A 13,844-nucleotide genomic window follows, 5' to 3' on the forward strand; every position below is an offset into this window, starting at 1 on the left:
GTGGATCACACACTCGAGAGAGAGCGGAAGTAGAACGGGAGTAGAGTCTTGCACAGAGCGAATTATGCACAGAGCGAATTGGCTAACAGACGAGCCTGGGACGCAGTGCACGTGAGCAACATGTTTAGTGACAGCAAGTGGACAGTGACAACGGTGAGTTCATACATTAAGAGTGACTTTAGTTTTCTCTTCTGACCATCATGCAGCTATTCATTTAGTCATAGAGAGAAATTGGTTGCATAGTTGAGCATCTAGTGCTAACTAATAGGCTACTAGACGAGCCTGGTGCTCGCGGCGGCTGCGTGGGCCGGAGGACAGAGGGCAGCCACGGCTGTCCTCTGTTCTCCTTGCCTCCGGCTCACAGAGACTCCGCGGAGCACCAGGCTCGGCCCCGTGGCTCACGCTCCTCGGCGACTCCGTCACGAGCCATCGATGGGCTACCGACGGAGAGGCTCCATTATTGATTCAGGGTTGCTAAAAGTTAACCTGGAAAGAAGCACAAGTTCCTTAGACCATTTGATTAAACAAAACAAAGGCCAGACGTGTGGTTGATCACATGAACTTCTGCACAGATTGATCTCTGAAGACACAGCTCCTTACTCTGACCCATTTCGAAGACTGACCATTTCTAACAAACAAAATATAAGCTTTTTCTTGATCGCCATAACTTAGGTCTGTCTCAGGAGTTGAAGTCCTTCATGAAAATGATGATTTGTAACCGTTGAATGTCAAAGGTGAACACAAGTGTATGTGGTTGTCGTGGCCGAGAGGTTAAGGCGATGGCTTAGAAATCCATTGGGGTCTCCCCGTGCAGGTTCGAGTCCTGCCGACAACGATAACATTATTGACCCAGGGTTGCTAAAAGTTGACTTAGAAAGAAACATGCATGGGTTCGAATCCCATTCAAGTTGTGTGCTGGTGTGTTATTTGTTAATTCTGATTCCACTTCTTACAAGCAGGCTTTTCAAACAATGCTTTTGTCGCAATATTTTTATTTGCTTGCACTCGGTTCATTTGGGCGATTGAATCTATCATGAAGAATTTTGAGTGTGACTTCAGGCTAATGTGAAAGCGCTGTCTTCCTTTCAGTTTGCACCCACCTTTGCCACATCCAGCTGTTAATCATTTCCTCCACAGAGGACAAAGGAAAGACAACTGGAGAATGCGGGCGTCGATCCCGCTACCTCTCACATGCAAAGCGAGCGCTCTACCATTTGAGCTAATTCCCCTTCTGTTGATGTATTCTTAGCGCTTCCAAATTAACGAACCATTTCTGACAAAACAATCTATTCCTTGATACATCAAAAGGAATAGATCTCACAACTGAAGCTTGTTGGTTTTTCTCAGTGTTTTTAAGAGTGGTTGAATGTATCAAGTAGAGTCTTGCGTTCGATCAGTGAGACGTGGAAAATCCGTAGTGTTTCATGGTTTTGTAGATTCTGTTTTCTTTCCCTTTTTAAACAAATTTGAATTTGCACATTGGTTGGTCTTTATAAGATGACCATTAAGGCCTCTCACCAGAATAGCACCTAAAAGATTTCTGAGGAGTGCGGACATCAATCCCGCCACATTTTGCCTGGAAAGCAAGCCCTTTATAATTTGACATAGTTTTTCTTCCACATTTGGGAATATTCTGAAGAGATTGTAATAACCCCAACCTTAAATTTGACTTATCCTAAGTGCAATTGCTTTTGTTTCGCCCAATCTTAAATCAAACAACCTCAAACATCCCTACATGGTACCACATTTAGATAATAATGATTCTATTTTTGTGAAAGGAGGATAAATTCATATCCTCTGCACGCAAGGCCATTGTATCTAATGAGGCTTCAATTTGAGATTGAAATTATACCAGCTGTAGTTTAAGATGGAAATTTTTATGGTCAAACTTATAAGAGAGAAGACGAGGTGGCCGAGCGGTTAAGGCGATGGACTGCATAATTTATATATATATAAATTATGATAGGCTACAAAAAAGTGATTGTAATTCCTCCAGGTACCGACAGACACAAGTGGTTTCCCAACTGATGCAATTTATTGAATCCATCTTGTTTTAGAATCATAAACACACCGTGAAAACTAAAAACACAGAGAGGACAACAATTAGCTTGCTTGAAATAAAAGACAGTTGGCAAATAAAACTACTTCTACAACATAAAACCGACAAAATACCTCGTTGGCTGAGTACCACATAAGGAATTAGGCTTTCTTCTTATTTTGCTTGGCTTGCTTCGTTTCTTAAACCCGTGTCCATACTTTTCCTTTTCTTTTACCTTTCGAGATCGCTTCTTCTTGACTTATTGCTACTCAGCACAAGCACAATCTGACATCACAGTGCCCTCTAGTGGCGCTTCGCAAAATAAATATAAAAATACAGAAAACATGTAGAAATAGAAATGTGACAGTTACAGTGATCACAGCCAAATATGACAAAAGATTAGGCTAGCCTTTCATTTCTGACAGCTGAACATTGCACATCTACTAACCTTAAAACAAAATAAACGAGAACAACAACCGTCTTTTTTTTTCTTCTTAAAAGATGTTTTATATTATTTTCATATAATTTGCTGATGGCAATTATAGAATGTGAGTGCTTGTGTTATATTGAAAGCGAGGCTGGGTGTGTCTATGAATATAGACAACAGTGAGGTTTTTTTTAGGTGCTGTACAAGCAAATCATAGCATCTCTGTACAATGACAGAGGCCTTTAGGTAACACTTCACAATACTGACTGTGTATTAGTGTACATCCCGTTCACTTATTTCCTACTTTGCCCGGACTTCCAGTGTAGCCTAACTCCTGGCCAATTCCCACCTTCTCCAGTCTTACAGCATAACTCGCCGCGACTCTTACCATGTAATACGCAAAACTACCCCAACTTTTTGCTCATGGCGGTTGTGTATGTTTACATGTCAGCGGACAAGCTTCACCCTTATTCCAGGGATTTATTATGTTTGTCTTACAGCCTTGTATGATTGGGAATAAGAATATGTTGAGAAATAGACAAAACAAAGTGTTCCACAGATTTTTCTTATTCATGTTGTTCCTTCATTTAGCTAATACTACTACTGCTTTGATTACCCACTGAAGCCTCTTCCTGTCTGCCTCAGTGAAAGTCCCAGCGGGCTCTCAATACAAAGGTCTTCAGCAGTTTGGTGTCTAGATTGTTCAATCTGGACAATGTGGTGGTCCTCCTCACTGTTGGGCCCATGTCAGGATTTCTGGAGATTACAGTAAAATACACCCTGACATAGCCTACAGTTAAGAGTGAACATGTCAGACCTTGTAATGTGACCTTGCATTTTACTATTTTGAAGCCAAAATGTTGCAGGTGTGCGGAAAAAGTGGAGTACCATTTTAATGGTTTGAATGTGTTAAAACAAAACAACTCATGTCTGTGTGGCATGTGTTTAACTAATAGAACTAGCACTTGAACCCAAACGCACAACTCAGGAACAAAAGGAATACACAGTAAACAAAATAGTACAAAAAACAACAAACACTTTATTCAAAACACATTCTCAACAGAACTATATAACACGCACACACACTGGTAGCAATTCAAACATTCCCTTTCATAACTATAACTAACTAACTAACTAACTAACTAACAGAATAACCACAAAAAGAAACCATCAACAATTATGAACCAAAAAAGAAAATATTTTCAGTTAACTAATCACGTCATCATGTGATTGGCTGTTGCAGAATCAAACGTCTTCAGGCTGCTCTGATTGGCTGTCGCAGGATCGAACGTCTTCAGGCTTCTCTGATTGGCTGTCACAGGATCAAAGATCTTCAGGCTGCTCTGATTGGCTGTCGCAGGATCAAACATCTTCAGGCTGCTCTGATTGGCTGTCGCAGGATCAAAGGTCTTCAGGCTGCTCTGATTGGCTGTCGCAGGATCTAACGTCTTCAGGCTGCTCTGATTGGCTGTCGCAGGATCAAAGGTCTTCAGGCTGATCTGATTGGCTGTCGCAGGATCAAAGGTCTTCAGGCTTCTCTGATTGGCTGTCGCAGGATTAAAGGTCTTCAGGCTGCTCTGATTGGCTGTCGCAGGATCAAATGTCTTCAGGCATCTCTGATTGGCTGTCGCAGGATCAAAGGTCTTCAGGCTGATCTGATTGGCTGTCGCAGGATCAAAGGTCTTCAGGCTGATCTGATTGGCTGTCGCAGGATCAAAGGTTTTCAGGCTTCTCTGATTGGCTGTCGCAGGATCCATTGTCTTCAGGCATCTCTGATTGGCTGTCGCAGGATCAAAGGTCTTCAGGCTGATCTGATTGGCTGTCGCAGGATCAAATGTCTTCAGGCTGCTCTGATTGGCTGTCGCAGGTTTAAAGGTCTTCAGGCTGCCCTTATTGGCTGTCGCAGGATCAAAGGTCTTCAGGCTACTCTGATTGGCTGTCCGGTCTGGGTACCAAAGTATAATCCGTTTTTCTGTCAAAACGAAAAAACGGAAATACCTGTCCTTTTTCAATTATTTTTTTTAAACCAAAAACAGATTTTTCTGTCTTCCTAAAAAAACAAAAAACCAAAATCAAATAACGGACAAAATTTGGTTTTTGGAAATTACTTTTTTCATTTTTCGTTTCTTACATTCGAACATGACGGCGGGCAGACCGGAAGCGGAAGTAACGCCAAAATAAAAGTAGCGTGCTACTCCCAAACAACAGCTGGTTGTTTGGGAGAACGTCATAGGCTATATAAATTATGATAGGCTACAAAAAAGTGATCACAGCCAAATATGACAAAAGATTAGGCTAGCCTTTCATTTCTGACAACTGAACATTGCACATATACTAACCTTAAAAAAAAATAAACGAGAGCAACAACCGTCTTTTTTTTTCTTCTTAAAAGTTGTTTTATATTATTTTCATATCATTTGCTGATGGTAATTATAGAATGTGAGTGCTTGTGTTATATTGAAAGCGAGGCTGGGTGTGTCTATGAATATAGACAACAGTGAGTTTTTTTTTTTAGGTGCTGTACAAGCAAATCATAGCATCTCTGTACAATGACAGAGGCCTTTAGGTAACACTTCACAATACTGACTGTGTATTAGTGTACATTCCGTTCACTTATTTCCTACTTTTCCAGGACTTCCAGTGTAGCCTAACTCCTGGCCAATTCCCACCTTCTCCAGTCTTACAGCATAATTCGCCGTGACACTTAGTATGTAATACGCAAAACAACCCCAACTTTTGCTCCGTAGTGTAGCGGTTATCACGTTCGCCTCACACGCGAAAGGTCCTCAGTTCAAAACTGGGCGGAAACATTACTTGGTCCTCCTTTATTTATTTCATCCTTGTGTGAAGATGTATGACTGCACGTTAATGATAGCAACATCAACATATTCATAATTATGGATAGGAGGGGAGCCTCATCTACTATTCTTGACATGTAAAGTACATTTTTGTAGGTTTTTAAAAATATTTTCTGATGCGATGGTGTGAAACGGACTTTGGCGAATCCCTAGCTGCTGAGCAAAAATGGCAGCCTTTGTTCAAGGAATCTAACCCTGTTCCTCCGCTTGACAGGCGGATTCTAACCTTTGACCATTGAAGAAGATACAGAATGTGTTGCTTGACTGTCGTGCCAATTCTGAGAATACAAGCTGTAAGAGTATCACTGAAAAATTGACAAAAAAAATCACGTTGCTAAAACTCTTTCATTGTCAAGCATTTGCATGACTGAGAGAGTAAATTGACTGTGGAAGGGGTTCCATGGTGTAAAGGTCAGCACTCTAGACTCTGAATCAAGTGATCAGAGTTCAAATCTCGGTGGAACCTTCAGGTGTGTGCTGTCATGGTTGCGTTCTGGAAAGAAGATGAGTTGAGTAGGCTAGTCACTTGTGAAATGACACCAGAGTGCTCAATTCCAGCTGAGAGGATCTGTGTTGTGTGATGTTACACCTCTGTGTTAATAGTTGAAGCTTTTTTGGGCGCCGTTTACACATATACGGGTATTTTGAAAAACGCATATTTTCTAACCTTCGTTTTAAAAAAAAAACCCGTGCACACAGCCCCGTTTTTTAAAAAAAACCCGTCTACATTGATCCGGAGAAATACGCTATCAGGAGCTGTTAAATTACGCCAAGCCTGATGGTGGCAATGTTAGAACAATGAGAATTCCACACAAGCCAATCAGAAGCCTAATAGAGAACCGCTGACAGGCAACTTTCTTCACAACATCAACAGAAGCGCGCATGTGAGTACTCTCACCCTGGATGTGCGGGCGTAGCAGTTCTGCTAGGGAAAGGAGTGAAAATCGTGACATCCTGAAATTTTCCCTCCATTCCTCCGGGACAACAAAGCCATTTTCAAAATTTTCCCACCATAAAGCAGTCCGTCCGGGTCTAATCCAGAATCGCCGTCGCTGGCGGTGGTATGGCCGGGCTCTGTCTGCCAACAGAAGCTCCGCAATTGTTGCCCTCCGCGCCGTAATGCGCCTTTGTTGTTCAATACTTTGTATGACTGTAATTTTCAAAATCACACAAGCGAGTATAGCTCTCAACAAAATAAATGCTGCTAGTACCTCCATGTTTGCCAGATAAACAATGAATGGCGTTATCCTGCCACTATGGTGGATAGGGCCGGGGCTCTGTACTATGACGACAACTCCGCATTCCATTCTGAAAACTCCGTTTTCGTCTTTCAACCAGTTTACACACAAACGCTAAACGGAGTTTTTAAAAAATCTCCACTTTTGCCGGAGTTTTTTTTTAGCTTCGTTTTCGGAGGAAAAAACTCCGTTTGTGTGTAAACGAAAGGCACAAACGAAGGGAAAGGTCTTCGTTTTTCAAAATACCCGGGTATGTGTAAACGGCACCTTGGTTTCTTCTTGCATATTCATTTACGATGCTTCTATTTATCCATGCTCTCCCAGAGGAGTGTGTTTCAATCCCACTTCTGACTCAATTTGTTGCGAATAAACAAACTCTTTCCGCTAGCAACAAAATTTGGGAAAACTTACACCATTCTTTGGTTTCCGGAACACTAGTGAATAGGCATGGCTTCAGTTTCCGTAGTGTAGTGGTTATCACATTCGCCTCACACGCGAAATGTCCTCAGTTCGAAACTGGGTGGAAACATTACTGCTCCTCCATTATTTATTTCACCCTTGTGTGAAGATGTATGACTGCACGTTAATGATAGCAATATGTACACTCATAACTATGGATAGGAGGGGAGCCTCATCTGCTATTCTTGACATGTAAAGTCAATTTTTGCAGGTTTTTAGAAGATTTTCCGATGCTTTGGTGTGAAACGGACTTTGGCGAATCCCTAGCTGCTGAGGGAAAATGGCAACTTTCCGTCAAGGAATCGAACCCTGTTCCTCCGCTTGACAGGCGGATTCTAACCTTTGACCATTGAAGAAGATACAGAATGTGTTGCTTGACTGTCGTGCCAATTCTGAGAATACAAGCTGAAAGAGTATCACTGAAAAATTGACAAAAAAACACGTTGCTAAAACCATTTCATTGACAAGCATTTGCATGACTGAGAGCGTAAATTGACTGTGGAAGGGGTTCCATGGTGTAAAGGTCAGCACTCTGGACTCTGAATCCAGTGATCCGAGTTCAAATCTCGGTGGAACCTTCAGGTGTGTGCTGTCATGGTTGTGTTCTGGAAAGAAGATGAGTTGAGTAGGCTAGTCAGTTGTGAAATTGCACGATTGATCAATTCCAGCTGAGAGGATCTGTGGTATGTGATGTCACACCTCTGTGTTAATAGTTGAATCTTTGTTGGTTTCCTCTTGCATATTCATTTACGATTCTTCTATTTATCCATGCTCTCCCAGAGGAGTGTGTTACAATCCCACTTCTGACTCAATTTGTTGCAACTCCACAATCTCTTTCCGCGAGCAACGAAATTTGGGAAAACTTACCTCATTCTTTGGCTTCCGGAACACTAGTGAATAGGCATGGCGCCAGTTTCCGTAGTGCAGTGGTTATCACATTCGCCTCACACGCGAAAGGTCCTCAGTTCGAAACTGGGCGGAAACATTACTTGCTCCTCCATTATTTATTTCATCCTTGTGTGAAGATGTATGACTGCACGTTAATGATAGCAACATCAACATATTCATAATTATGGATAGGAGGGGAGCCTCTTCTGCTATTCTTGACATGTAAAGTCAATTTTTGCAAGTTTTCAAAAGATTTTCTGATGCTATGGTGTGAAACGGACTTTGGCGAATCCCTAGCTGCTAAGTTAAAATGGCAGCCTTCGGTAAAGGAATCGAACCCTGTTTCTCCGCTTGACAGGCGGATTCTAACCTTTGACCATTGAAGAAGATACAGAATGTGTTGCTTGACTGTCGTGCCAATTCTGAGAATACAAGTTGTAAGAGTATCACTGAAAAATTGACAAAAAAACACGTTGCTAAAACCATTTCATGGTCAAGAATTTGAATGACTGAGAGCGTAAATTGACTGTGGAAGGGGTTCCATGGTGTAAAGGTCAGCACTCTGGACTCTGAATCCAGTGATCCAAGTTCAAATCTCAGTGGAACCTTCAGGTGTGTGCTGTCATGGTTGTGTTCTGGAAAGAAGATGAGATGAGTAGGCTAGTCAGTTGTGAAATGACACCAGATTGCACAATTGATCAATTCCTGCTGAGAGGATCTGTGGTATGTGACGTCACACCTTTGTGTTAATAGTTGAATCTTTTTTGGTTTCTTCTTGCATATTCATTTACGATGCTTCCATTTATCTATGGTTTCCCAGAGGAGTGTGTTACAATCCCACTTCTGACTCAATTTGTTGCAACTCCACAATCTCTTTCTGCGAGCAACGAAATTTGGGAAAACTTACCTCATTATTTGGCTTCCGCAACACTAATGAATAGGTATAGTGTCAGTTTCCGTAGTGTAGTGGTTATCACATTCGCCTCACACGCGAAAGGTCCTCAGTTCGAAACTGGGCAGAAACATTACTTGCTCCTCCATTATTTATTTCATCCTTGTGTGAAGATGTATGACTGCACGTTAATGATAGCAACAACTACATATTAATAATTATGGATAGGAGGGGAGCCTCATCTGCTATTCTTGACATGTAAAGTCAATTTTTGAGAGTTTTCAAAAGATTTTCTGATGCTATGGTGTGAAACGGACTTTGGCAAATCCCTAGCTGCTGAGGGAAAATGGCAGCCTTCGGTAAAGGAATCGAACCCTGTTCCTCTGCTTGACAGGCGGATTCTAACCTTTGACCATTGAAGAAGATACAGAATGTGTTGCTTGACTGTCGTGCCAATTCTGAGAATACAAGCTGTAAGAGTATCACTGAAACATTGACAAAAAAACACGTTGCTAAAACCATTTCATGGTCAAGAATTTGAATGACTGAGAGTGTAAATTGATGTGGAAGGGGTTCCATGGTGCAAAGGTCAGCACTCTGGACTCTGAATCCAGTGATCCGAGTCCAAATCTCGGAGGAACCTTCAGGTGTGTGCTGTCATGGTTGTGTTCTGGAAAGAAGATGAGTTGAGTAGGCTAGTCAGTTGTGAAATTGCACGATTGATCAATTCCAGCTGAGAGGATCTGTGGTATGTGACGTCACACCTCTGTGTTAATAGTTGAATCTTTTTTGGTTTCTTCTTGCATATTCATTTACGATTCTTCTATTTATCCATGCTCTCCCACTGCATGAAAAGAGGGATTTGCGGATGTATGTGGCCCCTTACATGTCCGCATACGTTGAGCCCCTGCATTTGCGGTGGTAAAAGTGAAAACTTGGCCCAAATTGTCGCAAATTGACCTGGCAACTGCTCCCCCATGCCCCCCTCCCCTCCCCTACTTAGGAGAGCCTTTAATATGTAAATGCCAGTGATCAGGTCAGGAGGTGCCACAGTCATTTTCAAGTGGGGTGGGGTGAGGTGAGGTGGGGGGTGGGCAGGCCTGTTTCTACACGTTCACCATCACCTCCAACTCCAGTGTTGCTGTGTTGTCTTGAAAAAGAAGAGGTGCACGCTGTCTGCTGGTGACAGGTGATGCATATCTGTTTTTTTTTCTCCCAAACACCTCTTTTGTAACCGCTTTTTGTGGGCAAAATTCAAGGATTCAAGGTTTATTGTCATGTGTGCAGTTAGAAACGTGTTTCCCTGAACAATGAAATTATTTTCTTTGTTGCCCGCACTGGATGTCCAAATGTATAATAATAAAGATAAGATAAAGATAAAATAAGCATGCAACAGCAATATTCTAAAAATGTTTCTTAAATAAAATAGAAATAAAAATATAGAAATCTGGCCTGTATACATAATGTGCAGTAGTGCGCTCAGTGTTTTATTGTGTATGGCTTAATTCGGTGTCACAATGGTCACAATATCGCCGAGGTCTTTTCTTTGTCCTTGCAGAGTCCATTTTTGTGTCAACACAGTGCAAATTGCCAGCTGTGGTCAGACAACATTAAATAGCAGAAGGACGGGAGGTTGTCTCGCGAGTATTCCGTGTAATGACGTGTACGCATATGATTGGTGGAGCTTAACGGCTCGTATAAGCTCTCGTTCAATCACGTATGAGAAACATTGTGTCGTGCAGTGTAAACAAAAAGTTTAAGGAGCAGATCTGGCTGGAAGACGACTTGCTTTCAACTCCCCAGCAATTCTCTGCGGGTCTACAGGTTTGTGTGTTTTTTTACTTGCACATGACCATTTTATTGTTTCATTTTAGTCTTGTTGACACTGTACAGCACTTGGGACAGTTCTCGCTGATTTTAAATGTGCTGTATATTAAACTTACTTACTCACTTGCTTACAGGCAGATAAAATGAAAGTCCTGTTGAATGCTATGACCGGGATGTCTCGTATGGTGGCCAGCACCGTGGATACGGTCGTGGAGACGGTGCTGGATGGAATCGACCAGAGATTCGCTAGGTTGGAGGCAAGATGGCCGTCGAGAACGCACTGGAGTTACATTCCAGAGAAGTTGAAGAGCGCACCCCCAAGAGAAGGCGGATACAGAATCCGAAAACCGCGGTAAGAGTAGGTTATTGACTGTGGCTTTAGGCTAAACTCAACTTAATTGTGTCCATCACGTGAAAACCAGTGTGAGTTGCTTTATTTAAAAAAATGAATTTCGTGTTTTCAATTTATAGGAAGCAGCTCACCGCCTGCATAACTCACCGTGGCATTATAATCCAGGTCAAGGGTAAGAATAAGTGACTGTTCTCCCAATATCTAGTTGAGTTGGACCCGATGTTACGTTACGTCAATGCAGTTTTTTTTATTAACCATAGGCCTGTTGTTTTTACAGGCTACTGTCACCTCACAATATGGATGTAACGAGTCGCTTGAAGGAGGCGGTGGCAAACAGTCCGAACTTCAGAGAGGCAGACGGGGACACTATCGAGGGTGAGCGGCGCTGACTTTTACCACGGCTGGCACTGATACTTTTAAGCACTGGTCATTTTATTCATTCCTCTTGTTGTTGTTTTTAGCTGCGTGACGGACCTGTGTGCTGTGCTACAGGCGCGTCTTGAAGCCAACCCGAAATACTCACAGTCTCACCACAGAAGAGTGAAAGAGAGTAAGAACATATACGCTGTCAATATGACTTTCGTTACTTTATAGACAATATGCTGTGCATGGATTATTTATTGGTTATTCCAACAGCTCCCAGAAGCCAGCTTCTGATCCAGGATGAGGACGTCTGACAACTCCGCAGACTCTGCAGGGACCGGAGTAATGCAAAGAATGCGGATTCCAAACGGCGGCGTTTAGGCTTATTGTGTTTATTGTAGGCTACAGCAGTGTGTGTATATAGTTTTCAATTCTTTATTATCAACATGGTTCTTACTACAATGTAAGCTATGTACATTGTGTGGTGTGGCAATAAAAGCGCTTTAAAAAGTTTCCTTTTTCATTTCCTCAGTAGATTCACGTCATTCATGCCTGCATTAGCCTAGTCATAGTGCAGCTTATAAGAATGACGTGAATATATGAAGTACACGAACATCCCAGGAATATTAGTAATCATAATCACAATTATTAATCATAATTGCTGAATGATATGCCCATATAAAGTATGCATATATTAACCTTATTGGCCAATGGCCGGACAGCTTTACAGGAGCTTTTTTTATGTAATCACGTGCCTTTTTTGTCCAATACCAGCGAGGCCAGTGAGAGGTCCAGGCACTCTCACAGCGGGGTGCTAATCGCTGGGCCATTAGCACCCCGCTGTGAGAGCCCGCCGCGAGCCGGGTTCGTTTCCGACGATTTTCTCGCTCAACAAACTTAAAGTTTGTCTGCCTGCAAGCGCCCAGGTGCGTCCGAAAATTAGGCAAATTCGCGGAAGTTCACTGCCGTCCACAGTGACACAAATCCCTCTTTTCGTGCAGTGTATATATCATATAAAATAGTAGGTTCAATAAATCATAATATAATGCATACTAGGGACAGCTTCATCCAAAGTTAAGTCTGTGTCTATATAGATTTTGTTTTGGCTCACCAAGCTGCCCTGTGCTCACTGTTTTTAAATGCGCCATAAAAACAAACCTTGACTTGTCTTGTTATGGCTCAGTCTTTGCTGCAGCTCTCCTTTCTGTATTCTTCCAATGGATTTAAATCTATTTGCTTTTTTTTGTTAAGTTAGCATTTTAATTATTTCATAGATCTGCTGCAGTTACCTAGTTAAATGATTTAGTTAAATAGTCAAATGGTTTCGTTTGAATCTAAATATTGGTGATAACTATTGATTCAGAATTGGTGACCTGAGGCAGAGGAAATTCCGAGCAGCTAAAATTTTAAAGTCAAGTTAATATCTCCTAATAAGAATAAAGGCTAAACCTCAATAACTGTAATATGATATCAAATTGTTTGACATCTGACTGTCTGGCCGTGATATTAAATCCTAAATCCTGGTTGTTTAATCTGTGTCACATGGTCTGACTGTCTGCTCTCAGTCCTGTTTCAGGTGGAGAACATTTTTTCAGATTGTATTTTAATTAAAGGAGCAAATCTCCTAAACACTCTGCTTGTGTTTATGACTTTCACTTTATAAGAGAGCTGTTAAATCCTATTTCAGCCTGGATTTATTGTTTCTTATCTCATCTCTGTGATTTTTTTTCATTGTAAAGCTGTTTTCAGTTTATCTACATACTTTGGTGTCTTTCCTAATCATATGCATTTTAAAATAGGTGGATCAATCAATACGATTTGCTCTAGTACAAAATTAAACCTATATTATAATCAGTATATCATTATAAACTCAGACCAATGATCACCCAGAGTCTGTTTGGATTGTTCTCACTCTAAGGGCTGAATGAGAGAAAGAAAAGACAATCTTAGGGTGTGCGCATTTATGATAAAGAGAACAACTATAAAATTAACTTGGGAATATTATGGCTCAAAAAGCGTTTGAGGCTTTTCATTATTCATTATTCATTATTCCTGTAATGCTGCTGCACAGCTGATCTTTAGTTAGTAACTTCAGGCCTCAGGTCAAGCCTCCAAATATGTTAATTCTTTCTTATAGGTCTCTTATTAGTACTTTGATGCTGAAAAAAAATCTTAACTTTTGTCAATAACATTTGGGATCAAATATATCATATATCAACTTTTCCTTCTGTATCCTGCATGTGCTTGATTCTCACTCTCGTTTGTTTTGAAAACATTTTGAACAGACACACTCAGCCTCAGTGGAGCAAACTCGCACACTCTTTTTTCTGCATTTCTCCAGTCCAATTTATCTGTCCCTCGTTTTACTTCTCTCCTCGGGACCATTTTCTTCCATCTTTCATTTAATTTTTTGTGACATATTTTCGAAAGTTATACACGTGTTATTCAAAGTAGCCTATATGGAAGACGTAATTGCCCAAATGCTGAAAGTAGTGAAGAAAC

General features: G+C 41.3%; 1 long non-coding RNA gene and 6 other non-coding genes across 7 annotated transcripts; all 7 read left to right on the forward strand.

Moving 5' to 3' along the window:
- Positions 1-753: 753 nt before the first annotated feature.
- On the forward strand, positions 754-835 carry trnas-aga (transfer RNA serine (anticodon AGA)). The gene has a single exon. It is a non-coding gene; the product is annotated as a tRNA-Ser (tRNA).
- Positions 836-5,203: 4,368 nt separating this feature from the next.
- On the forward strand, positions 5,204-5,275 carry trnav-cac (transfer RNA valine (anticodon CAC)). The gene has a single exon. It is a non-coding gene; the product is annotated as a tRNA-Val (tRNA).
- A 1,742-nt stretch (positions 5,276-7,017) lies between these two features.
- trnav-cac (transfer RNA valine (anticodon CAC)) lies at positions 7,018-7,090 on the forward strand. The gene has a single exon. It is a non-coding gene; the product is annotated as a tRNA-Val (tRNA).
- Positions 7,091-7,526: 436 nt separating this feature from the next.
- Positions 7,527-7,598, forward strand: trnaq-cug (transfer RNA glutamine (anticodon CUG)). The gene has a single exon. It is a non-coding gene; the product is annotated as a tRNA-Gln (tRNA).
- A 334-nt stretch (positions 7,599-7,932) lies between these two features.
- trnav-cac (transfer RNA valine (anticodon CAC)) lies at positions 7,933-8,005 on the forward strand. Its single transcript has one exon. It is a non-coding gene; the product is annotated as a tRNA-Val (tRNA).
- Positions 8,006-8,860: 855 nt separating this feature from the next.
- On the forward strand, positions 8,861-8,933 carry trnav-cac (transfer RNA valine (anticodon CAC)). Its single transcript has one exon. It is a non-coding gene; the product is annotated as a tRNA-Val (tRNA).
- A 2,175-nt stretch (positions 8,934-11,108) lies between these two features.
- LOC142391428 (uncharacterized) lies at positions 11,109-11,693 on the forward strand. Its single transcript, XR_012770560.1, has 4 exons — positions 11,109-11,151; positions 11,257-11,354; positions 11,441-11,529; positions 11,616-11,693. It is a non-coding gene; the product is annotated as an uncharacterized LOC142391428 (long non-coding RNA).
- Positions 11,694-13,844: the final 2,151 nt, after the last annotated feature.

The sequence above is a fragment of the Odontesthes bonariensis genome, chromosome 11 (assembly GCF_027942865.1).
Source record: "Odontesthes bonariensis isolate fOdoBon6 chromosome 11, fOdoBon6.hap1, whole genome shotgun sequence".
Taxonomy (NCBI): Eukaryota; Metazoa; Chordata; class Actinopteri; order Atheriniformes; family Atherinopsidae; genus Odontesthes; species Odontesthes bonariensis.